The sequence below is a fragment of the Nannospalax galili genome, unplaced genomic scaffold (assembly GCF_000622305.1).
Source record: "Nannospalax galili isolate Female #2095 unplaced genomic scaffold, S.galili_v1.0 scaffold461, whole genome shotgun sequence".
Taxonomy (NCBI): domain Eukaryota; kingdom Metazoa; phylum Chordata; class Mammalia; order Rodentia; family Spalacidae; genus Nannospalax; species Nannospalax galili.
In genome coordinates, this window is record NW_008349975.1 from 8,166,650 (window position 1) to 8,191,039 (window position 24,390).

Sequence of the window (24,390 nt, forward strand, 5' to 3'; positions counted from 1 at the left end):
CCTTGAGATTCTTGACCATTTCCCACATCAATGCTGGGACTTTGTCTGACTTGTGTTTGCCCAGGTATTGTTCATGCTGTCACAAGTGCTTTGGGTTCTTATGTGTGACTACCCTGTGGTGTCTGAAACACAGTTTCATAGCATTATTCCAAAACCTGTGGTTCTTCAAATTCTTCTATACCCTCTTCCACAATGATCCTGAGCCTTGGAGGAGAAGGTGTGATAAAGATGTCCCATTTAAGGCTGAGCACACACAGTCTCTTCTACTCTGCATGTTCACCAGTTGTCTCTTTGTTAATTGCCTTCTGCTGTGAAAAGAAGCTTCTCTGCTGAGAGCTGAGTGATGGACTAATCTATGGGTATAAGAGTAAGTCATTAGGACCTGGTGTATAAAAGGTTCATTTAGCAGAATAAATAGTAGCAAATTTTCTCTATGGCCTGTGATATGTCTAGCCCAAGGTTGTGGACCACAATAACAGTGCCAGGTTGGGTCCCATTTCGTGAACTGGGCCATAAATCCAATCAGAAAGTGGTCAGTTACTCCCGTAACATGCATGCAGCTAATACACCAATGGGCATATCTTGCCACAGCAGTTGTTTATGCAGCTTTCAGAGTTCACAGCTGGGTAAGTTTCATTAATACTTTTCTTATAGCAGACATGACAGCTACAGCACTATGGAATCCAGTCAATAGAACTAAAGCTTCCAGGTCAGCACCAGCTCAGTTTCCTCTTATTTTTTCTGTCACTCCTGTATGTAGTGTCTCCAACAATAGGTTCTTACTGTCAAGTTCTGACTGGTAACCAGGAGCAACAACAATCACCAACATTGTTTGAAAATCAATAGAATTCCCCTGCTCAAAACCTCCATAAAAGGGAATCCTTCTGGCACTGGGCATTTTATTTGCCAGCCTGTGGTTTCTAGTACTGCTATATTCCCTACTAGTAACTCAAATTAACTGTTTTAAACTCAATTTAAGCTCTTTATGTATTATATATGTATTTATCTTAGGAATAATTTCATAGTAAGTGCTTCCCATATGACTTTTGCAATAGGCATTTGATGTTGGTTATTCTTTCCCATATTCCCTCCTCTGCCCTGCCCTTCCATTCAAAATGGCATTTTACCCTTCTTCCCCATTATTCAATTTTTTCCCCTACAATTATGGCATTTTATCTCCCTCCAGTGGAGGTCCTACCATGGCCCCTTACTAATTTCAAGATCTCAATGGATTTCCCAATTGAAACACACATATTTTTAAAAAAATCAATGCTAGCATCTATTTTTGGAGAGAAAATGTGATATTCCTCTTTCTGGATCTGAGTTTTCTCACTCAAGATGCTTTATCCATTTACCTGAAAATTTTATAATTTCATTTTTTTTGTAAATTTTTATTGAAATTTTGTGTATTTCATACAGAACATCTTAATCATCTTTATACAACCCTCTCTTTATTGGCACCCTCCCTTAGCGATTCCCCCATCATAATTCATGCATTCTATCATTTGTGTTAAGGCTTATCAAATCAAGTTAGTGCTGTCAGATGTCCCTCAGCGAAGAGTCATCCATTGAGGTCTAGTCAGCCTATCTAGAGTCCCTCCCTTTAAGATCAGCCCTTCCTCACTCAGTATTAACCACCTGCTAATAGTTCTTTGGCTAAGATTGGAGCCTACTGCCCACTTCCATGCTGTGATTTTGTCTTCTGAGTGTGCACGGGTCTTGTGCATGCTGACACCATTCCATGGGTTCATATGAGCAAGATCCCAGGAGCCTGTAGGACTCTATTTCCTTATGGTCATATATCTCCTCCCCAGCTGTTACAGTCTTTCATCTCCCCTTTCCGCAATGATCCCTGAGTTCTGCGTGAATGGAGTTTAATATGGAAGTCCTGTGTAATGCCCTTTGTGGAACAGATACTTTCTAGTTTCATGGGGTTCCATTTACCTATTGTTGATCTTAATGCTTGTACTATCAGCATCCTGTTCAGAATGTTCTTTCCTGTGCCTATAAATTCCAGAATATTCCATGATTTCTCCTCTCTCAGGCTCAAGGTATCAGGTCTTAAATTGAAGTCCTTCAGCCAATTGGAGTTGGGTTTTATGTAGGGTGAGAGATAGGGTTCTAGTTCCTTGGTTCTATGTATAGTTAGCCAGTTTGACCAGCACAATTTGATGGAGATGTCATCTTGTCTCCAGTGTGCTTTTTTCTCCTTGTCAAAAATCAGGTGACTGTAAGTGCATGGACTGAAATGCAGGTACTCTGGTCTATTCTGCTGATCGGTGTTTCAGCTTTTCTTCCTTGATATCCTTTTCAAAATTATTTTTTTTCAAATAATTCCTTTAGGTTGGTCTCTGTCCTCACCTCCTTGGTGTTCCATAGATTCTTGGGTGTCTGGTTGCACTCTGTCAGGTTCTGCCTAAAACTGAATTGCTCATCAGTGACTAGAGGAAATTTTCCCATTTGGTGAAGGCCTTGCTGGGTGATAACTGGCTCTTGGCTGAGAAAGCCATATCAAGTTGCCGAAATATCATTAGGAATTCCATTCTTTACAAGTGAAGCCTCAAATTAGGATTATTTCAGATTCTGTTGTCCAAAGTTTCATTTTTTTTGAAAAATCATCTTTTTTCTTATTAGTGTTACAAGGTTTGTATGTGAGGGATGAGGGATTAAACTAAGGAAAGGCACAAGTATTTGACACTACGTTTTATAGAAAGTGGTTTAAATAAGAGTTATTAATGCAAACATTTGAAATAACTAGAACTAGGCTTTCCTTACTTGGAAATATGAAGATGAACACAATTAAAATGAACATGGCTTGTAGTTAACTAGAATCCCTATGTGGACACTATGACTAATTCATACAAATGCCTGGGCCCTGAATTCAAGCAAGTGTTCAATTCCTTATTTAAGACTTTGTCTCTCACATGTGATGATTGGGTTCATTTTTTTTCATTTACATTTTATGGACTGAAACTTTTACAATAAATAAATCAGACAGTGTACAGTTATAATTAAATAGTACTTTTTATGGACTTAAACTTTAACAATAAATAAATAAATCAGACGGTGTATAGTTATAATTAAATAGTATCTAATGAAGATGTGAGTCTTGATTTATCTTTTATCCACTTATTCAGTGTGTTTAAAGTTATTTGGAAAGCTAACCTAAGTGTTTCTTCTTTTAAAACAACCTCTTTGTTGAATAAATCTATTTTGACATTGTTAGTACATGGTTAAGCAGTAAGATACTAGGGCTTAGAAATTAAAGAAGCACATCCATGTGCCCACTGTGCATAAACAGGTTTCTTGAGAACTTTCCTAGAATTTTAAGCCTTAGGTCTTCATTATCTGGAATGAATTGGGAATGCTCAGGCACACTAATGATAGAACTCATTATTTAGAAAATCTATTGTACTGGACTTTTTCTTGCACAATATATGGCCATTTTGTCTTTTGATTAAGAATCATGTTTTAAATTCCTTACTTTGAGGTTCCATTCTCTTGTCTTGAGAAGAGATTTTATCCTCCCTCTGGGTCTGATTTTACCTACTTTAAGAACAATGAATTTATTCTGGAACCCCAAATTTATATCAGTTTAAAGTGACTTCAGATCTAACTTACATAAAAGCTTAAAAAGCAGTAGCAGTAGCTCTGCCCCCAACAAATACAAAGTTTTCTCTCTGTCTCTGTCTCTCTGTCGCTCTCTCAAAAAAAAAAAAACAAAACAAAACAAAACAAAAAAAACCTAACTACTTTGGGGCTGGTATATCGAGTCCATATTCAGTATAAACCCAAATTCCTCTTGTATTTACACTTTCAGCTTTAAGACAGGATGCTTATCACTAAAGTTACCTAACTGCAAATGGTTGATATATCTATAGATTCCCTATTTCTGGAAGAAATAGAAGAAAGGAGGGAAAGTACATTCCTTGTGATATTTAACAGTGTTGTATCTTCCTTAAACCACATTGGCCAGATTTCATGTTTACATCATTAATTATCTCCTTGAAGATGTTGTGAATTTAATTCTGTAGATGAGTAAATGACAAAAAGTTGGGGTTTAATAATTAATGGGGAAATATACTGTATAACTAAGAAGCATTCTCTGTTATCTTGAGCCCAACTCTGTTCTATTTATCAAAGCCCCAAACCCTGAGAACTGTTAACAGGTATTGCCAACACCAACAAAATGGAACATACTTTTAGGACAACCAAAGCTTCAGCTTTACCTTAAAAATAATAATGCAGACCCTGCAAGATGCACAAGCCATTAATCTCAGCATTTGGGAGGCAGAGGCAGAGGCAAGGGGATCTCTGTGATTTTGAGGCCACCCTGGTCTACATAGCAAGCTCCAGGCTAGCTGGAGTTACAGAGAGACACTGTCTCAATACGACCTAATAATAATAATAATAATAATAATAATAATAATAATAATAATAAAACACAATTGAAAACTTTTTATGCACAATAATGTACATAAAACATTGTGGTATTTTATTTTGTGCTTTGATGGAAGATGCTGTTTCAGCACATAAACTGCTTCCACTTAATGTAAATGATGTTGTTAAACCTTCAATATGCTACATAGAACTAGTTGTAAAAATGTAAGGAAATAATTTTCTCAATTATATTAAGAAGAAAATCTATAACATATCATACTTCATCCTGAACTCTCACCCTATTTCCTAAATAAAGACTAAATACAATGAAACACTGACTTAAAGTTATGAGTTTTCATGTTTGAATGTAAAAATTCTAAAATCCTGGCTTCCTGGTAATATAACAATTAATGTGGTCATTGAATTTCCTTTGTAAGCAATAAGATGCACAGTTTCTACCTCAAAATGAAAACATTGTATTTACAATATGGAAGAACAATAACACAAAGCAACAAATAAATTGACTTGGAAAACTGCATACAAAATTTAAAATAAAACAGCGATTTCCAACAATAAACTAACAACATTGAGATGGATATGCAAGGTGTGAGGAAAACTAAGACAACAGATTTGCTGCAAGAGGGTTTAACAGACATTTTTATTTATTATAGAAGTTGTTGATATAGACAAATTGCATGAAAATGTGGCAACCACAGGCAAACTATTCCATTCAGAAGACAGAACAACTCTTTGTCACTTTTGGTGCAATTATAGAAAGGAGATGGACGGAAAAATTGTAAACTGATGACTGAAGCCTTAAGATGTAAATATTTGTAAAATGGAAATCTGCTTATACGTAATTGTCACGTTCATACTTTCCCTAATTCTTTAAGATGCGAAATATTTTTCTATTTAAACGAAGCTTAACTGAATCTCATTGCAATATCTAAGTAAAGAAAAAGTGTTCATGCTTGTGTCTATGTACTCCATCATCTAGGATATGATTCAAACTCTTTTGTGTTCCATGCATATACATTAAAACTATCGACTTGTCATTCTGAAGTTCTATTATTTGTATGCAAATACATTTAGACCCATATAACATAGTTTAAAATGTGCTATTGATCTTTAATTATTTTACAATAAATTTTGACTTAAAATTTTTGGTTGTTTTTGGAGATATGCACACTATAATATTTGAAGATTAAAAATTAAAATTTTTCCACGAAAGTGGAATAACCACAATTTTCTCAATGTGTTCCTCTTACAACTAAAAGTTCTCCAGGAAATTAAACAAGAGAGCTAGGATTTTCTGAATTTCGTGAGCAGAACTAATGCTGAATAAAGTATAATGAGCAGTCTCTTCAAACCGTGTGAATAGGAACAACTTACATACTCAAGGATTGTTCCAAACAGAATTACACATAAGCAATCCTCATCAAAGTTCATCACAATTAGACTTCTGTAAATTAAATATGATATATAAATGTATATATACACATATACATTATATAAATTCATAATATATTATATAAATGCTTAAAAGCAGTCTTAGAAAGATATTAAATGTGGGGGCTACCAACTGAAGAGAGGTACCAAGTCCTCCTAATCAAATGTTCAAAGAAAACCATTGTAAAGTTCTGTGTTTCAGAACCATGACAGGAAAGCAATAATATCCCAAGTGAAGGAAAACTAGAGAAGATTCAGTAAGGAAGTTTGTATTTCAAGAATATCTACGGATAATTCTTAAACATGAAAAAAATTATAACAGAAAAAAGCTGTGGATTGGCATGTGACAAGAAAAATCATAATGAGTAAAACATATAAAATAGACTATTCTTTCTTAAAATTTAATTCATGCTTCATTGTTGAGGAAAAACTTTTAAACTAATGTAGTACTCAAAATAATTGAAATTATAGAAACATTGGTAATAAGGTATATGTGTACATTATACTCTCTAAAACAATTATTAAGATATTCATTCAAAATTATAGACTGAAAAATAATATAATAAATCTATATATAACACTAAACAAGATTCAAACAACCTAGAATAGCAGTTGAAATAGGAAGAATATAAAGGGATAAACAGTAAAAGTAAAAAAAAAATCTAAATTTTAAAAACATCACTAATTAATTTAAATGCAAATTGTTTTTAAACTTTGTTTTTATTGAATTGTAGTGTCTTTCATACATAACATCTTAATCAATCTTAATCATCTTTATACCCCTGTCCTCACTGGACCCTCCCATAGCCCTCCACCCACTGGAATTCATGCATTCTGTCATTTGTGTTAAGACTTAAGAAGATCAGTTAGTGTCCCCAGATCTTACTTAGTGCAAGTTCATCTACTGAAGTCTATTCAGATAATCAAGAGTCCCTCACTTCAGGAAGATCAGCTCTTACTGAGCAGTAATCAGTTGTCAATATTTCTTCAATAAGATAGGGGTCTGCTGTCCATTTCCACAATTCTATGCTGAGGTTTTTGTCTGCTTGAGTTTGCATGGGGCTTGTGTATGCTGACACCATTGCTGTGGATTCATATGAGCAAGGTCCCAGGAGATTGGCGGACTCTATTGCCATATGGTTGTGTGCTTCATCCCTGGCTCTTACAGTCTTTCTGCCCCCTCTTCTTTGATGGTCTTGAGCCCTGGGTGTGTGAATTTTAATATGGAGTCCTGTTCAAGAATCTGCATTCTGCAGATTTTTAATCTCTACACTTTGGCCATTTGTGACATTTTGTGTGCCTGGTTTCTGTTGCATGAGGGAGCTTCATTAAAGAGAATTGAGAGGTTCATTAGTGACCTATTTACCCCTGTTTTACGTTCCATGAGCCTTGCATGCGAGGTCATTGTAGATGTGTCTCTTAGGCCTAGGCAATTCATAGACAATGTCTGTATGTTACCAGTTGTGGTACTTGGTAATGGTCACTGTCTGGAGCAAAAGAAGCTTCTTTGATGAATGGGATGCTTGTCTGTAAATATAAGGATACATATTTTGCACATAGTAAGAGATTACATTAGTCTAAGGATGTGACAGTTTTGGGGTTTCTCTAAGATCTATGGCCTCTCTAGTCATGTGTGTTTGGTTATATTTACAGTATCACACTTGAATTTCTCCCTTTGAGTTAGCTTTTAGACCAATTAGGTAGCTGTTGATTGCCCCCAAGAAAAAGTGACCAGTACTGCACCAATGACATATGCTGTGCCAGCTTTTGATGTGGTTATTTGCTCTTGAAGCTGGTGTTGTACCATGAATTGATGTTTTCCCTTGGCACCTTAGTAGTGTTCTCTGAAGCTAATAGAACTAGTCTTCAGTGGAAGTAGTGGTAGGTCAGTTGCAGCTCTATTACTCCAAATCCTGTGTCCAATGCATGTTCTGTCTTCCGCAGAGGGTCTTACCTTCAAGTTCCGGGAGACCATTAACAGCTTGGCCAGTAGCCTGTGTAATTTTAGGGGTCTCTTGCATCACCCTAGCCAACAACTCAAAGGAAGGTTTCTCCTGTGTAGCATTGTTTCTTGTTACGTAACCTTTAGCTACACACTTGGACTCATGTAGAGATATTGTATGTGTAGTTTGTCCTTAGGTTGTTGGACTAATATGGTTCCCTCTGGTTTTTGTTTGTTTGTTTGTTTGTTTGTTTTGTTTTGAACTAGCGAGAAATTATTTATCTCTCTCTCTCTCTCTGTCTAACCCCTCCACCATGGCTTCCCCATTTAAAGTGTCCACATTTTCTCCATATCTCCCTTTATAATAACAGTCTCCCATAGTCCTACCCCTCTTAACTCCTTCTTTCCCTTTATCCTCAAGTTTCCTCGAATAACCCTCTCTCCCCCCTCCCATTTAAATGCACCCATTTTTATCCATTTCTCCCTTAGTAACACCTACCTTCTACTTTTCTTCTCAGGTTCTTTTTTTAATGAAAATTTTATAAACACATTAATTTTAAAAATTGAAAAAATTTCAGTTTAACACACATGACCCAATTTGATGCTATTTATAAAAAATACACTACAGAATGAAATGATACCAGTAATGTAAAATTAAAAGATGAAAAACAACATGGCATGCAAAAATTAATGTAATCAAAATAAGGATCATTAGTATTTTAATTGAATTTTTATGCATTTTGTATGATATATCTTAATCATATTTAGAACCGCTCCCCTATATGAACCCCTTGTAATGTCCCCACCAGATTTCATGCATTCTGACATATATGTTAAGGCTTATCAAATCAAATTTGTGTCTCCAGATAACTATTGGTGTGAGTGTGAGTTGGTCCACTGGAGCCCAATTAGCCTATCTAGCATCATGCCCTAAAAGAAGATCAACTTTCCCTCACCCAGCAGTGATCATCTGCCAATAGTTCCTCAGCTAAGGTTGGGGTTTCTTACGCATTTCCCCACGTTTACTCTAGGTTTTTGTCTGTTTTGAGTTTGAATTGATCTTGTGCATACTGTCACTATTGCTGTAAGTTCATATGAGTAAGTTCACAGATGCTTTTAAAATTCTGCTTTCTCATGGTCATTTCCCACCTCTTATGTTTTATAGTGTTTTTTTATTGTGCTTTTAAATTTTCATACATTTCCCACTCAAATCCAGAGCCCCTCCCCATCCATTCCTCCTGCTATTACCCCACCAAACCATATGCACTCAGCCATGCATGCTGAGTCCTATTCTCTCAGATGTCTGTACCCAAATGTCCTTCATTGTAAATGCATCCACTGGCATCTAGTCAGCCCATCCAGTGGTCATATGTAAGTCATACTTTCCCTCACTCATCAGCAATCAGTCTCAAATAATTCTCAATCTAGTGCTGGCTGGAAACCTAATTCTCAACTCCCCTTTGGGCCCTTGTTTAATTGAGCTGACATGGGTCCCATGCTAGATGCCACCGTTGCCACAGGCTCACATGAGCAAGCATCTAGTGGCCCGGAGGCATCCACCTCCTGTGTTCATGAACCAGCCCTGGTTTTTACAATCTTTCTGCTGCCTCTTTCACAATGGTCACTGAGCTATAGATGGGTGAGGTTCCATGTAGGAGGATTCCTATCCTACATTCTACTGTTTCTTATTCTCCAAAACTTTGCCAGTTGTGGCCTTCTGTGTGCATCACATTCTGATGTGCCTGAACGTCTCACTGTTGAGAGTTGGTGGATGCATTAGCCCTCTCTCTAACCCTTATTCCTTTATGTTTCATGAGCCTTAGATGTAGAGCTTTGACTGTAGATGTGTCACCTAGTACTGGGCATCTCCCAGGCATATGTTCTCTGTGCCAGACCAGATATGCAACTCTGCAGTGGGCTCCATCTTTTGCAAAAAGATGCTTCTTTGATGAGTGCTGTACGACCTGCTTGTCACTCTATGGTTGGTCCCTTCTGTCTGGAACTGCATTCCCTGGGAGCAACTCCTAGGTATAGGTATACATTAATGTTCAGACACTCTATGTGCATTTCTCATTGGATTTCTAGGGCATCACATCTCTCTCTAGGTTTCCTACCCCCCTGAGATTCAATCACCTCCACTCTTTTTTCTCCTATCCAGTTTCCCTCCCTCCCTCCCTCCCTAGTCACAATGCCCTCATTATCCCCACCCTTCCCCCAATGACTCCTGACCCTGCCATTTTTCCTCCCCTGACTTCCCTCCCTTCCCCACACCATACCCCCTTGCATGTCCCTCCATCCTCTCCTACATGCCCATTATTCCCACTTTTCCACCTCCCTCAGGTAACATCTGTTCTCTACTATGCCCCTTTCAGATTGTTTCTTGTTCTGTACTTCCAAGTATTATTTCCCTTTTACCTGGCTTCTGGTGTTACATGAGAATTTAAATAGTCACATAAAAGGGATTGGTGTTACAACCCAGAAATGAGGGAGAACATACATCAAAATGAGGGAGAACATATGTTGCTTGTGTTTCTGTGTTTGTGTTACTTCACTTGGTATAAAACTTTCTAGCTCCATCAATTTACTTGCAAATTTCATAATTTCATCTTTTCTTACTGCTGAGAAGAACTCCATTGGGTAGAAATACCACATTTTCATTAACCATTTGTCAGTTGAGGGACATTTAGTTTATTTCCATTTCTTAGCTATTGTGAAGAGAGCAGCAATAAACATGGGTGTACATGTATCTCTACAGTATGATGAGTCCTTTGGGTTTATGCCAAGGAGTGCTATCACTGGATCATAAGGTAGGTTCATTTTTAGTTTTTTTTTTGAGTTTTCCACACTGCTTTCCATAGTGGATTCAGGAGCTTGCATTCCCACCAGCAGTGAATGAGCATTCCTCTTTCTCCACATCCTCTCCAGAATTTGTAGTCTTTCATTCTCTTAATCTGACTGGGGTAAAATGGAATCATAAAGTGGTTTTTATCTGCGTTTCTCTAATTAATGAGAATGTTGAACACTTTTTAAGGTGCTTCTTAGCCACTTCTATTTCTTTGAGAACTCTGTTTAGGTCTGTCATCCATCTTTTTATTGGGCCATTTATTTTCTTATTTTTCGAGTTCTTTGAATATTCTGGTTAATAATTCTATGTTGGATGTATAGTTGGTGAAGATTTTCTCTTACTCAATTGGTCTCCTCTTCTCTTCCTTAGTTGTTTCTTTTGCTGTACAGAAACTTTATAATTTAATGAGGTCCCATATAATGATTATTGACCTTAGTGTCTGAGAAGCTGGTGTCTGATTTTGAAAGAATTTCAGCCACCTGATATTTGACAAAGGCACGGAGAACACAGAATGGAGGTAAGATAGCATCTTCAACAAACGGTGCTGGCAAAACTCGATCTCTACCTACAGAAAAGTGATATATGACCCTTATCTTTCACCTTGCACAAAAATCAACTCCAGTGGATCAAAGATGTCAATATAAAAGCTGGAACTTGGAAACTGCTAGAAGAAAACGTAGGCAGCGCCCTCCACAATATAGGCACAGGAAAGGACTTTCTAAATCAGAGTTTTTACAGTCTTTCTGCCCCCTCTTCCAAAATGGTCCCTGAGCCCTGGGTGCCAAGGTTTAATATAGGATTCCTATCGAGGACACCCAATCTACAGTCTCTTATCCTCTGGATTTTGTCCAGTTGTGACTTTCTGTACTAATCACCATCTGTTGCATGAGAAAGCTTCACTGCTGAGAGATGAGAGATGCATTAATATTCTCTCTGTCCCCTGTTCCACAATGTTTCATGAGTATTAGAAGTAAAGGCTCCATTGCAGATATGTCACTTAGGTCTGGATGTCTCACAGACAAACATTTTCTTTGTTTGACCAGTTGTAGAACTATATAATTAGTCTCCATAAGTTTCAAAAAGAAACTTTTTTGATGAGCGGTGAGAGGCACACTTGTCTGAAAATGTAAGGCATTATATTTAACATATAGTAAGAAATTACATTCGTGTAAGGATGTGACAGACATAGGTTTTGTTCTAGGATCTGTGACATTTCCAGGCATGTTGAGTTATGTTTGCAATACCACAAATGAGTTATGGTTCATGGAGTGGGCTTTAAATCCAAATAGATAGGTGTTGATTAGCCATATATCCATAAGATAAAAGTGACACCACTTCACCAACAGTGCATCACCTGTGCTTGTAATTGTGGTTATTAGGCTTCACAGCTAGGTTGGAACATTGAAAGGTTTTCTCCTCTAGCAGCTTGCAAAGTACCATCTGATACTACGAGAGATAGTCCTCAAGGAGAAGGTATCCAGGTCAGTTCCAGTGCTAATGTTCTATGTCCTGAATTGGAAATATGTCCTGTCTTCAGTAATAGGGTCTTACCAACGAGTTCTGGAAAGCAATCAAGGACTTTCCACACGCTATTTTGGGTTACCCTGAACAATAAGTTGAAAGGAGGTTTCTCCTATTGGGAACCGTGTTTCTTGTTATATATCCTTCAGGTATACACACACCCACATGCACGCGCACACACACCCCACCCCCCACACACACACACTGCATGTGTATTTTTCAGTAGACTTTTGAACTAATAAATTTAGTTCTGGTTTTTCAGAACACCTAGGCATTGTTTATCTCACCTATCCCTCCCCTCTGTATAACAGTCCCTCATTCCACCCTAGTTATAATATCCCTCAATTCCCCATTTCCTTCATACCTATTATGGAAAAAAAAAAACAATAAACATGGCTACACATAGATCTCTGCAGTAGGATTACTCCTTTTGATATATGCCAAAGAGTGGTATAACCAGATATTAGAGTAGATTTGTTTTTAGTGTTTTTAAAATTCTCCCCAGTGCTTTTCTGTAGTAGTTGCCCCAGCTTGTAATCTGAACAGCACCGAATGATGATTCTGCTTTCCCTTTGTCTTCTGCAGCATTTAATGTCATTTGTTCTCTTGATTGTAGCCATTCTGACTAGGGTGCTTTTGATTTGTATTTCTGTATTTACTAAGGATGCTGAACACTTTTATTTTCTTTTTAAAGAATATTTTATTAATTTATTTTTAATTTAGTGTATGAATGTATTGCCTGCATGTATGTAAGTGTACCTGTATTGTGCAGTATCCACAGAGGTCAGAAGATGGCATAAGATCCCCTGAAACTGGAGTTAGGATGTTTGTTAGCTGCCATGTGGGTGCTGGGAATCGAACCTGGGTCCTCTGCAAGAGCAATCAGTGTTCTTAGCCACTAAGCCATCTTAGTTTTTAACTTTTAAAAAAGATCTCCATTTCATTTTAAAAATATACTGTTTCCTGCAGAAAGACTCATTTTTAATGTTACTAACACTTAAATGTTTCCACATGCACCTCTAATGTCTATGTATCTGATTATTACTATTCACACTGGGCTACATTTGGACCCTTGGCACATTAGTATGGAAATAAAGTCATTAGATAGATTTCAGTGGTAATGTTTATCACCTCCACTAATTAACATAAAGTGAATTTTTATGCTTCCTCCTCAAATATAACTCATTTTTTTATTTGTTGATTTTTTTGTGTGTGTATATCATACAGAACATCCCAGTCTTATTCATCTGTAAACCCACTTCCCAAACAGCACCCTCACATAGCCTCCCCTCTGCCCCACTGGAGCCCATATACTCTGTCATCCCTGTTACTGTCCACTGTTGTCAGCACCCCCAGCTGTTCCCCAGTGCTTGTCCATCTGTTGACTCTATTCAGCATATATCCTTGTTTTAGGAAGATCAGTTTTTCTTCCTTTGGCAGTAATCAAGTTGTCAATATTCCTTTAGATAAGAATGGGGTTTGCTGTTCATTTTCCCAGTTCTGTGCTGGGTTACTGTCTGAGAGTCTCTTGGGACACCCTGGTCAACAACTCAAAGGAAGATATCTCCTGTCTGACATCATTTCTTGTTATGTAGCCTTTAGCTATACATATGGACTCTTAAAAATTATGCTAATTCCTTTAAATTTTTATAATTTCCTTTTGGGTGTTTAGGACACTACAGTTGACTCATTTATTTTTACTCTTAAGGCCATTTGAGGATCCATTCCTCAGGGGACACATGGGCTTGGGAGGAGCCCCTGGCTCCTTTCTTTCACCAGTTTCATGTGTGAAGATAAGTGAAAGGTCCTGCTTGACCATGGCTGGCTTCGCTTGGAAGCATGGAGGAAATGATTCCTCTGTGTTGACCCTCCTCTTTGAACCAGATGACCATATGATAGACATATGGTTCAAGTCCATCTGGTGCTGTTTCCATAGCTTCCTTGAACAAGAAGACAGGTGACACATCACAGTTACAGGACATTTTGAGAGATGCTCATAGTCCCCTGGAACTTAGTTGACCTAGGAGGGCAAGGAGCCCAAACTGTCCTTTATGTCCCTCTGACAAAATTAGTATAGGCCTCAAAGTATGGCTGTTAAAATTCCAAGAAGTTTAATTCCACCAGTCTGGTACTTTTACTTACCATGGGCCATGTAGATAAAGCTTGGGCAAAGACCAAACATTCTCAGATAAACCTTGCCTAAATAGACACTATATTCCTTGATCTAGTTGTATGTACAATTTGTTAATAGGTTGTGGACTAATATGATTCCCTCTTGTTTTTTAAAACTAGCTAGGCATTATTTATCTCTTGCATTGTCTAACCCACCATGGTTTCCACATTTACAGTGCCCCCATTTTTCTCATTTCTCCCTTACTAATACCCTTCCTGTAGGCTCCCACCTCTCTTTAGTGCCTTTTTTCCCTTTATCCCCAAGGTTACTTGTATAACCTTCCCTCCCTGCTCCCCTTAAAATGACCCCATTTTTATCCATATCTCCCTTAACACCTGTTTCCTACTGTTCTTTTTCAGATTCTTTTTTTTCCTTTACCTCCCTGTTCTTTTTCATTATCCTGGTTCCTGTATTTATGTCTGGATACATACTCACCAGTATTTGGTGCTAGGATCCACATATGAGGGAGAACACATGTTGGTTTTTTTGTTTTGTTTTGTTTGTTTTTGTTCTGAGTCTGTGTTACTTCACTTAGTATAAGTTTCTAGTTCCATCATTTACTTGCAAATTTCATGATTTCATCTTTTATTACTGCTGAGTAAAACTCCATTGCATACATGAACCACATTTCCGTTATCCACTTGTCTGTTGAGGGACACTTAGGTTGCTTCCATCTCTTAGCTATTCTGAACAGAGCACCAACAAAAATGGATTTACAGTGTCTTTGCAATAGGATGGGTTCTTTGGGTATATGTCAAAGAGTGGTATAGCTGGGTCAAATGGTAGGTTCATTTGTAGTTTTTTAAGAGTTCTCCACACTGCTTTCCATAGGGGTTGAACCAGTTTGCAGCCCCACCAGCAGTGGATGAGCGTTCCCCTTTCCCCACATCCTCTTCAACACTTCATATCATTTGTTCTCTTGATCTTAGTCAGTCTGACTGGGGTAAGATGAAATCTTAAAGCGGTTTTTAATTTGAATTACCCTAATTACTAGTGATGTTGAACACCTTTCAAGATGCTTCTTAGCCATTTTTATCTCTTTTTTGGAGAACTCTTTGTTCAGCTTCTTAGCCCATCTTTTAATTGGGTTATATCCTTACTTGTTTCTTTGTTTTTTGAACTCGTTATACATTCGGGATGTTAAACCTGTCAGATATGTCGCTGGTGAAGGTTTTCTTCCATTCTGTGGGTTTTATCTTCACTTCCTTGATTGCTTCTTTTGATGTAGAGAAACTTTTTAGTTTAATGAGGTCCCACTTTTTGAATCTTGTAGGTTATTGCCAATGTTTTTTTGTAAAAGTTTCAGAGTTTCAGGCTTCACATTAAGTTTTTTGATCCATTTGTAGTTGGCTTTTGTGCAAGGTGAATGATAGGGGTATAGTTGCATGCTTCTACAGGTGGAGATCCAGTTTTGCCAGGACCATTTGCTGAACATGTTGCTTTCCTCCAGTGAATGTCCTTGCCCCCTTTGTCAAATATCAGTTGGCTGAAATTACATGTACTCATATTTGGGTCTTCAATTTTATTCCATTGATCTATGTGTCTACTTTTGTGCCAGTACCATGTTGCTTTTATGACTATAGCTCTGTAATACAGCTTAAAATCTGGTATAGTAATTCCTCCAGTATTGCTCTTAGTGCTGCTCAGGGTTGCTTTGGTTATCCAAGCTCTTTTGTGCTTCCACATGAATCTTAGGATTTTTTTTTTTTTCCAAATCTGTGAAAAATGTCATGGGGATTTTGATTGGCATTGCATTGAATCTATAAATGGCTTTTTGTAGGATGATCATTTTTACAACATTAATTCTTCCAATCCATGAGCATGGGAGGTCTTTCCATCTTCTGATGTCTTCCTGAATCTTTCTTTAAAGATTTAAATTTTTCATTGTACATGTCTTTAATGTCTTTGATCAAGTTTGTTCTGAGATATTTTACTTACTTTTTTGTAGCTATTGTGAAGAGTGATTTCCGTTTACTCTTTCTCTGATTGCTTGTTAATTGTCTATAGAAAGCCTACAGACTTGTAGATTAATTTTTTAATGTGCCACTTATTGAACGAACCAATAAAGTTCGGGTGTTAGGAGGTGAACCTGGGTCCTCTGGATGTGCCGAATACTTTTTAAGGTGTTTCTTTTCCATTCATATCTCTTCTTTTGAGAGCTGTCTGTCCAGATCATAGCCCATATATTAATGGGGTCATTTTTTCATACTTCTTTGTTGTATGTGTTCTTTGTATATTCTGAATATTAATCCTCTGTCAGATGTGTACCTGATGAAGATTTTCTTCTACTCCATGGGCTTCCTCTTTGCTATACAGATACTTTTTAGCTTAATGAAGTTACACATGTTAATTTTTGACCTTAATTCCTGAGGGACTGATGTCCAATTTAGAAAGCCCTTTCCTGTACTATATCTAGAAGAGTAATGTCTATGTTTTTTTTTCTAACAATTTAAGTGTTACAGGTTTCACATTTATGTTTTTTATTCATTTGGGAGTTGACATTTTGGGGGGGTAATAGGTAACTGTCTAGTTTTATTCTTCTACATGTTGAGATCCAGTTTTGTTAGGATCATTTATTGAAGATACTCTTTCCTCCAGTGTGTGTTTTTGGAACCTTTGTCAAATATCATGTGACTGAAATTACGTGCTCTCATGTTTGGGACTTCTACTACATTTTATTGCTTTACATGTCGGTTTTTGTGCCAATACCATGCTATTATTATGACTATACCTCTGTAATTTAGTTTTTTCTGAGGGTATAGACAATTTTTTTATTTTTAATCTTATCCTTATTTTTAAATTTTTATTGCACTTTTGTGCATTTCATACCACAGTTCTTTAAACTTTTTAAATTTTTATTTATTTTTTATGTATGTGTGTGTATTGCCTGCATGTATGTAAGTGCACCCATGTTGTGCAATGCCCACGGAGGTCAGAAGGGGCTGTCGGATCGACTGGGACTGGAGTTACAAACAGTTGTTAGCTGCCATGTGAGTGCTGGGATTTGAACCCAGGTCATCTACAAGAATAACCAGTGTTCTTAACTGCTGAGCCATCTCTGTAGCCCCCATACAACAGTTCATTATCAAATTTATACCCCTGCTCCATCCATGACCCCATACCTCTCCCCCACTAGACCTCATGCATTCTGCTGTACATGTTAAGTTCTATCCAATTATGCATTTGTACACAGATGTTCTTCATTGATTCTTCATATTGTTTTCTTGTTTCTAGTTCATTGATTTCTGCTCTGATTTTTGTTATTTCTTCTCATCTCTTGGTTTGGGGTTCAGCTTGTTCTTGGTTTTCCAAATCCTTGTGTTGTACTGTTAAGTCATTTATTTGCATTCATTATGATTTTTTAATGTAGGCCTTTGCAGCTATAAATTGTCCTCTTGGGACTGCTTTTTCTGTGTCCCAGCAGTTTTGTTTGTTTTATCATCATTTTTATTTAGTTCCAAGAATATTTTTATTTTTTCTTGATTTCTTCTTTGAGCCATTCATCATTCAGTAGTGTTGTTTAATCTCTATGAGTTCATGTAGTCACTTGAGATTCTTTTGCTGTTGATTTTTGCATTGTGATCTGATAGAATACATGGAATTATTTCAAGTTTACTTTTGTATTCCTTGATGTTTGCTTTGTACCCCAGCATGTAGTCTATTTTAGAGTAATATAATGGGTTTTGAGCAAAATGTATATTCTTTGGTACTCCAATAGAATACTCTATAGATGTCTATTAGGTCCTTTTGATGTATGATATCATTTAATGAGGGAATGTCTTTATTCTTTATCCAGATGACCTGTTTTCTCGAGATAGTGTGATATCAAACTCACCTACTTTTGCTGAGTTGTGATAACCTGTGTCTTAAAATTCAGTAGTGTATTCTTATGAAACAAAGTGTACCAGAATTTGTTTCATATTGCTCACGATTGTGATATATTTTCTCATTAATTCTTTCCTTGATCAGAGTGTAGTGAACTTCTTTATGTTTTCTGATTAATCTTTACTTGAATTCTGTTCTTAACAGATATTAGAACAGCAATTCCTGCTTTTTAAAAAATTCAAATTTTTTAGAATATTTTTTTCCAGCCCTTCACACTAAGGTGATGCCTATTCTTGGTTGCAAGATGAGTTTCTTTTAGACAACAAATAGGTAGATTTCATTTCTTAATCCATTCAATTAGTCTCTGTCTTTGACTGTGGGAGTTGCCATTGATAATTAGAGTTATGATTGAAAGGCATGTATTTACTACTGTCATTTTATTTTCTGTTCATATTCTTACTCTTATTTTGTGTTTTGTATTTTATACCATCATTTGTTTCCTTTTTGTAACCTCTTTATAATGGTCATTTCATTCTTCAGTTCTTTGTATTACTTTTAGTATTCTCTGGAGGACTGGTTTTGTAGGATTGGATTCTTTCAGCCTACTTGTGTAATGGATGATTTGTCTTTTTCCCCTGACTATGATAGACAGTTTGATGAATAAAGTATTCTGGATTACCATCGATGGTCATTTAGAACTTGGAATTCTTTGCTCCAGGCTCTTCTGGCTTTTATAGTTTGCAGTGAAAAGTCAGTTATAATTCTGATGCACTTTTCTTTATATGTTTTTTTTTTCTATAACTAACAACTTTCAGTGCCCCCTCTTTGTTCTGTACATTTAGTCTTTTTACTATGATATGTCATGGGGAGTTTCTGCTCTGGTCCTTTCTAATTGTTGTTCTGTGTGCTTCTTGTATCTGTGCAGCATTGTCTTTCCTCACTTTATGGAATTTTTTTTTCTATAATCCTCTTGAAGATCTGGTCAACATCATTGAACTGAGGTCCCTCTCTTTCTACTCAGCCTGTTTAATAGTTTCCCACATTTCATGCATATTCCATTTTGTGATTATTTTTCCTTTCAGTTTTTCATGTTCTGTTTTTGAGGAGCCCAATTCTTCAACTTTATCATCAGTATAGATAATCTGTGTTTCATTTCATTCATTCTGCTTTTGAGGCTTTCTCTTTTTAAAACTTATTTTATTTTATCTTATGTGTATGAGTATATTGCCTGCATGTGTGTAAGTGCACTTGAGTTGTGAAGTGCATGCAGAGGTGAGACAATGGTGTCACATCCCCTGGAACTGGAACTATGGATGTTTGTTAGCCACCATGTGGGTGCTGGGATTCAAACCCAGGTCTCCTGCAAGAACAGCCGATGCTCTTAACCACTGAGCCATCTCTCTAGCCCCTTGAGACTTTCTTCTGTAGTCTCCATCTTCATTTTGGCTTGAATTTTCTTAGGATTTTTTTTATTTTTTCATATGAAAATAAGATTTCAAATGAAAGTATGAGGAATTTATATTTATTTATAACAGAAACAAATAACTAGAAAGAACCAAATCAATCGTGTTCATGTTCTTCAAATATCAGAGATTAACATTTCATGGATTGAAATAACAAAGATTAAAAGATTATCATAATTATAATAAGGAAGTCTCATCGCCATCTCACCAGCAACTGATAAAACTAAAGAGAGAACATCAATAAAATAGAGACTATGGGAGCCAACTGATTTGATTTGATTAACATGGGGAGGTATTGTCCCCTAAATCGATAAACCTCAGAGGTTGACCTTTTAAAAAATTAGTTTTTACGGTCAAGTACTAATGTAGTAATAGTGACTATGGTAGACTACATTTTAGGTTGTGCACACACCAGTTTTTTCTTGTTTTGTTGTGCGTATCTGTGTATGTGTGTCAGTGTGTGTCTCAATGTTCTCACGTGTGTGTATACATATGGGATTCTGTGTTTGTGTGTGTGTGTGTGTGTGTGTGTGTGTGTGTGTGTGTAGACTATGTATAATGTCAGGTGTCATTCACTGGGGCTCTCCTGCCAATATGTTATTCTTTTCTTATTTTTTTGAGATAGGGTATCTCATTGGCCTGGACTTTTACAGATAAGCTAGGCTGATTGGCAGTCATGTCCTTCATCCACCTGCTTCTGCCTCCCCCATATTGAGACTGCAAGTGTGCAGCACAGCCCCATTTTTTATTTAGTATTTTTATTTTATGTGTATGAGTGTATTGCCTGCATGTATGTGAGTGCACCCATGTCATCCATTGCTGCAGAGGTCAGAAGAGGGCTTCGGATTCCCCTGGAACTGGAGTTAAGGATAGTTCGAAGCCACCATGTGGGTTCTGAGAATCAATTCTGCAAGAACAGTCAGTATTGTTAACTGCTGATCTGTCTCTCCATCCCCATCAACACCCCATTTTTATAAAGTCAGTTCAGTTCAGGGGCTCAAACTAAGATCACCATACTGGCAAATAAGGCTTTTTACCTATTTAATTACATCTTCAGGTTCTAAGTTTAATAACTATTAAATAAAACTGTAACCTCAGATATCAAAGTTTATTTTAAAATTCATAAAACTGAATGAAAATTAAAAGATAACACACATATTAAAATATCTGGGAGGTACTGGAAATTTTAGGTAACAGAATAGAGCAGGAAAAGTAAATAAAAGCCACACTGACCAGATAGGTAGAAATAAAATAAAATTATGTGCAATTTAACATAAAATATTTTTTGTACAACAGGGTAAAAGTTAACAATTTTAAGATTCTAGATAATAAATGTGCAGAAAGGGGAACTTAAAGAAATCATTTTTCAACTGTCAACAAGGAATCAAATGCTAATGCATGCATGCAAGAACACACATCAAAATCTGAGTTTACAATATTAAAACAATGAGAATAATTTTTTAAAAAACAAAGAAGAATGTGATGTGCCTCTATCTATGTACCTTATTCATGCTTGGAAAAGTCAATTCCTTTCAAATTTACAGCAAAGTCCTTGTAGTTAGAAGGAAGCTTATTCTAACATTTCTATGGAAGGTCACTAGACAGAATAGTGAATATAATTTCTATGAAATAATAAAGCAGAGCAAACAGCTTCTTTGAAAGGAAAGTTTGCCATGTAACCACAAAATTCAAGTCAATATATTGCTAGATGTATAGACACACAGACACAAAGAAAAAGTACACAACATTGATATGTGTAAATACCCAAATTAATTTTAAGAAAGACACAAAAGCAATGTAAGAGCGAATGTTGGTCACTATAAAACAATGGCGCTGAAGCATTAGAAACAGTTTTAAAATTCAAATATTAATTCCACTGTCAGTATTCATATGGATATGGATCCAGGATTCATACGGATCTACTAAATAATGAGTTTAAATTTTAGATGTTGAACTGTAAAACCTGAAACAATGAGAAAACATATTCTTGAAGGTGACATAGATTCTTCGAGAAGAGTGTTAAGGAAACCAAAGCACAAAGACAGAATTCCTGGGCTGGGAAGGGTCACAGTTAAGCTTAAGGGGAGACAAAAATGTACCTGGAACTGAAAGGCTCCTTATATAATATGTTTATTGATTCCTTGAGAATATTACATGTAGTCTAATTATACTAGTCCCCTTTGTCCAACACCTACCAGATCCACCCCCCCCACCTCCTTCCCACTTAGCTTAATGTTCTTTTTATTTTCTCCCATAGGGTCCAATTTGTGATGCTTGAGTGTTTGGGGTCACAAAAATATGTATATAGAGACTTATGATACTTGAGTTGCACAATTAAGGTAAACTTACACTATTGTATCTCTGAAAATACTGGGCTCTAATATATCACTTTGATGTAAACAACATTAGTACTTTTTGTTATTATTTTTCCCATTTCCCCTTCATTGCGAATGTTCTAGTTATATACCATTTTACAACTTAATCTCCTTAGTTTCTTTCTAAATCTCTCAAATTCACAACAGGAATTCCATAGCAATATATTTATATCAACTACCCTGAGAATTTAAAAGCTCAATAAATTTTTCAGTTAAATATTTCCACTATTATTTTAAATGCATATAAACATTCACTACTATTTTGATTTGAATGAAAACCAGCCACAATGAATAAAATATCCTGCTTGAAATTGTATCTACATTTTCTAATAAATACTTAAAATTAAGACATTCTTTATCAGTGAATCATCCTCTTTGTGATTAGATTAGCTCACAAATGACTTTTAGCAAGATACTGAACAATTCCCACTTAATCATACAATAGATTTTTAGAATATTAAAAATTCATTAAAATATAAGACATGGAATAATTCTTATATGTTTCTTGAAATTGTATCTACATTTTCTAATAAATACTTAAAATTAAGACATTCTTTATCAGTGAATCATCCTCTTTGTGATTAGATTAGCTCACAAATGACTTTTAGCAAGATACTGAACAATTCCCACTTAATCATACAATAGATTTTTAGAATATTAAAAATTCATTAAAATATAAGACATGGAATAATTCTTATATGTTTTCATTTATTTATTTTTATGTACAAAGACGATGCTCTTAATTGCTGATAGTTGAATATTCTGCTAAGTGTGATGACCTCATTTGAGTGATAAATTGTTGAGATTAACTGTCTAATTCATTAGAGTCAAATCTTTTAAAGATTGTAATAGTTACCTTAGTGAATTAGAGAATTAATCTAACAATCTGACAAACAAGCTAACCTGATAGTTTGAAGCTTTCCTGAGTATAACATGATTTTAAACTAAGAGAGATTATATCCCGTGAGCAACAAATTGAGATGCTCTATGTAACTTAATTTATAATGGTAATTATATTAAGGAAATAAGATTTTAAAAGTATTTCAGATCCATATATTCTTGAAAGAATTGTTTAATTTATCCATTACAGCAAGGGCAGTTTAATTTTCTAAATTCTATAAAATACATTAAAAAATAATAATCAGTGCTGAAGTGATCAGTCCTTCTTAATCTATTTTTAAGTCACCTTTAAAGGACTCTGCCACCTGTGTAAAAGCCCCCAGGTATATGCATGTCCTTTTAGTGGAGCGTATGTTATAACAAATCCAAAGAACTTAGTAAAGTTGTTTTAGGTAATGAAATGAAAGGAAATATTTATGTACTGAGGTTCAATTTGTTGCATTTAACATGAAATCCTTTAGTTTGTTTGGGGAAAAAAACATGCCACAAAGTATCTTACTCAAGAAGGACAAAGTCAGAAATTAGAATGAAATCTAAACATTAGCAGCTTTCAGCAGACACGTTGAATCATACACACAAACAAGTGAAGTTACCTGGGCCAAGTGAGTAAAATGTGGGAATGTGAGGTAGGGAAAGGTGAGAGCAGTGCTGGAAAGACAGGGTCCTTCAGTATTGCTAAGCTTTTGAAGCTTTAACATTGCTCTGATCACTCTATTGAAACTTCATTATGTGACTTCAGTCTTCAAAACTGTTCTGTGCCCATGCAAATAGTAACAAACTCAAAATTATCCCTCATAATCAAGAAGGCTTATTTTATTGTTTGTTTAACTTGTATTTCAAAGAATCTTCTCCACGCTGAACACGATTCAGCGTTCTATACAAGACAGGCACCCCCTAGTGGATGCTGCCCGCTTCCTCTGAAGAGTGCTTAGTAGTGTTTGAACCCAAAATCTCTGCTAATTCCCTTATCTAACAATGTTATGCTCAACACCATGTTCTTACTAGGAATTTGCAAGATAACAGAGTAGACCTGAGGTTGAGTTCACTAGAACTGAATAAGAACCATCACATGAAGTTTCACATATGAAGGCATGATGGAAAAACTTTGTATCATGATCTAAACAGTATAAAACCATGACATGGGAAACCAGATATGAATGTCTTTATATTATTAAGTAATTTAGTTCTACAATAACCTTAGTAAGAATCGTTATTACCTGCTCCGTGTATTTTCAGATAAGCAAGTCCCTAAGGTAACAAAATAACTTAAAAGTATTATATGGAAGACATAAGATTTACACAAAGAAAGACTGATTACAGAAGCCATCGGTGTTAAAATTACACTTTAATACTCAGTACTATTTATGCATTCTCATTGATGAAATTATATGTTTGCAGTAAAGGAAGTTAAACTTCTTATCAAACTACAGAATTCTTTTTTAGATTATTTTTGTTTATGTGATGATGGTCACAACTCCAGAAAAAAATTTAATTATCCTAACATATTTTTCTAAGAG